The 3,272-nt window shown below is 43.9% G+C and overlaps 1 pseudogene across 1 annotated transcript; it reads left to right on the top strand.

Moving 5' to 3' along the window:
- Positions 1–248: 248 nt before the first annotated feature.
- LOC116537248 lies at positions 249–2,048 on the top strand (annotated as a pseudogene). Its single transcript, XR_004263043.1, has one exon. The product of XR_004263043.1 is annotated as an actin, cytoplasmic 1-like (transcript).
- The last annotated feature ends 1,224 nt before the right edge of the window (positions 2,049–3,272 follow it).

Consider the following 3,272-nt stretch of genomic DNA (forward strand, 5'->3'; position numbering starts at 1 on the left):
TTCACTTTTAATTCTATCTTGTCATACTTTTACGAAATCATTTGTGTTTATTCTATGTAAGTTTTATGGAGAATACTTTTGATTTGGAGTCATTTGGCTTTACTTATTTGACTACAAGCAGTGTGGAAAACTTATGGTTTTCTCAGCTCTGTGATCTTTTATGACTCACCTTAAAACTTGCAAGAGTTTCTTAAACTTTTCCCTGAAGATATCTCTTAAAAGCTGGAGGTTAAGAGTTGCTGGCAGACCGCCGAGACCGCATCCGCCCCGCGAGCACAGAGCCTCGCCTTTGCGGTTCCGTCGCCCGTCCACACCCGCCGCCAGTTCACCATGGATGATGATATCGCTGCACTTGTCGACAACGGCTCCGGCATGTGCAAGGCCGGCTTCGCGGGCGACGATGCTCCCCGGGCCGTCTTCCCCTCCATCGTGGGGCGCCCCAGGCACCAGGGCGTGATGGTGGGCATGGGTCAGAAGGACTCCTACATGGGTGACGAGGCCCAGAGCAAGAGCGGTATCCTGACCCTGAAGTACCCCATCGAGCACGGCATTGTCACCAACTGGGACGACATGGAGAAGATCTGGCATCACACTTTCTACAACGAGCTGCGTGTGGCTCCTGAGGAGCACCCCGTGCTGCTTACTGAGGCCCCCCTGAACCCCAAGGCCAATCGTGAGAAGATGACCCAGATCATGTTTGAGACCTTCAACACCCCAGCCATGTATGTGGCCATCCAGGCCGTGCTTTCCTTGTACGCCTCTGGCCGTACCACTGGCATCGTGATGGACTCCGGTGACGGGGTCACCCACACTGTGCCCATCTATGAGGGGTATGCCCTCCCCCACGCCATCCTGCGTCTGGACCTGGCTGGCCGGGACCTGACTGACTACCTCATGAAGATCCTCACCGAGCGCGGCTACAGCTTCACCACCACAGCTGAGCGGGAAATCGTGCGTGACATCAAGGAGAAGCTGTGCTACGTCGCCCTGGACTTCGAGCAGGAGATGGCCACGGCGGCCTCCAGCTCCTCCCTGGAGAAGAGCTATGAGCTGCCCGATGGTCAGGTCATCACCATTGGCAACGAGCTGCCCTGAGGCACTCTTCCAGCCTTCTTTCCTGGGCATGGAATCTTGTGGCATCCACGAAACTACCTTTAACTCCATCATGAAATGTGACGTGGACATCCGCAAAGACCTGTATGCCAACACAGTGCTGTCTGGCGGTACCACCGTGTACCCTGGCATCGCTGACAGGATGCAGAAGGAGATCACCGGCCTGGCACCCAGCACGATGAAGATCAAGATCATTGCTCCTCCCGAGCGCAAGTACTCCGTGTGGATCGGTGGCTCCATCCTGGCCTCGTTGTCCACCTTCCAGCAGATGTGGATCAGCAAGCAGGAGTACGACGAGTCTGGCCCCTCCATCGTCCACCGCAAATGCTTCTAGGCGGACTGTGACTTAGTTGCGTTACACCCTTTCTTGACAAAACCTAACTTGCTCAGAAAACAAGATGAGATTGGCATGGCTTTGTTTGTTTTTTTGTTTTGTTTTTTTGTTTGTTTTTTTTTTTTTGGTTTTTTTTTTTGGCTTGACTCAGGATTTAAAAACTGGAACGGTGAAGGTGACAGGAGTCGGTTGGAGAGAGCATCCCCCAAAGTTCTACAATGTGGCCGAGGACTTGATTGTGTACGTTGTTTTTTTTAAGTCATTCCAAATATCGTGAGATGCATTGTTACAGGAAGTCCCTTGCCCTCCCAAAAGCCACCCCACTTCTCTCATAAGGAGAATGGCCCAGCCCTCTCCCGAGTCCACACGAGAGGTAACAGCATTGCTTTTGTTGTAAATTATGTAATGAAAAACTTTTTAAATTTCGCCTTAATACTTTTTTTATTTTGTTTTATTTTGAAAGATTTTAGCCTCTGGCTACCCCTTTTTTTGGTCCCTCAACTTGAGATGTATGAAGGCTTTTGGTCTCCCTGGGAGTGGGTGGAGGCGGCCAGGGCTTACCTGTACACTGACTTGAGACCAGTTGAATAAAGTGCACACCTTAAAAAAAAAAAAAAAGAGTTGCTGGCAGTCAGAAGTCTGGTAATCTGGTTTGGAATTTCCATGAAATAGTCCTAAGAGTTCTGTTTATATCCACAACAATACATGTATAATATATATTAGAGTGAGCCCTATTTCTGGGCTTATTTAACTTTTGCACTGAAATCATATTGTAAAATTGATATCGCTGTAGAATGTGCTATTTGTAACTGGTGGTATGGGACCCTCAACTTACCCTACCTCATGGGGTTGATGAAAGGATGAATGCACTAATTTGGTAAAAATAATGCAATGTACAGCAACTTAAATTTGTATTCATTTTAATTACTATTAAGTGAATAGAAAAATTTCCACAATGATTCTAGTTCTTACTTTTATTACCTAACATATTTTAAAAATGTAATGTTTCAAATATAAATGATAAAAATACAAGCATATTCTACTTCAAATGTAGGAATTAACTTTATAGTATAAACCAAGGCCTGGTAAATTGAGGCTTCTGGGTCAAATTTAACCAGCCCTGTGTTTTTTTAATAATTGAGGTAAAATCACTTACAATAAAATTTCATTTTATTTGCAATAAATATTAATTACCATTTTAAAGTGAATAATTCAGTAACACTTAATACAGTCACAGTGTTGTGCAACTGTCATCACAATCTAGAATCAACACATTTTCATCCCACTAAAAGAATGTCTGTAAACATTAGACAGTTACTTCCCATTCAACCATCCCCTAGCCTGGTAATCTGTCATCATGTGTTAAAATCATTCTACTGGCTATTAGAAAATCAAAACAGAAACAAACAAGCAAAAAAAACCATACAGGAATATGCCTTTAACAAAGTGAGGTTTTTCCCTTGATTTTCACATATGCTTAATTGTCATTTTCTGATGTGTAAAAATGTACTTTTCGTTTCCTGATTGCTTTTTGCTACAATATATGCAGATGGTAAAGATATTTTACAAGAAAATCTTGTACCAGTCACTTTCCAAATGGCAACATGGGATGCAAAGTCCCACGGACCAGCTCCCAAATAAAACAAGAGTAAATGGTGATAATTATTTTTTTTTAACAATCATTTACAGTCTCTAGGAATTGTCCTCAGGACATACAACGAAGAAAAAAATAGGTGCTAAAGAAAATACACTATTTCTTGGTGAAATTAAACCACAGAATGCTAATTTGCCCACCTCCTAATTCATGATGACAGAAACTCCGTCA

This window comes from Sapajus apella, unplaced genomic scaffold (assembly GCF_009761245.1).
Source record: "Sapajus apella isolate SASKATOON/1434 unplaced genomic scaffold, GSC_monkey_1.0 scaffold108, whole genome shotgun sequence".
Classification (NCBI taxonomy): domain Eukaryota; kingdom Metazoa; phylum Chordata; class Mammalia; order Primates; family Cebidae; genus Sapajus; species Sapajus apella.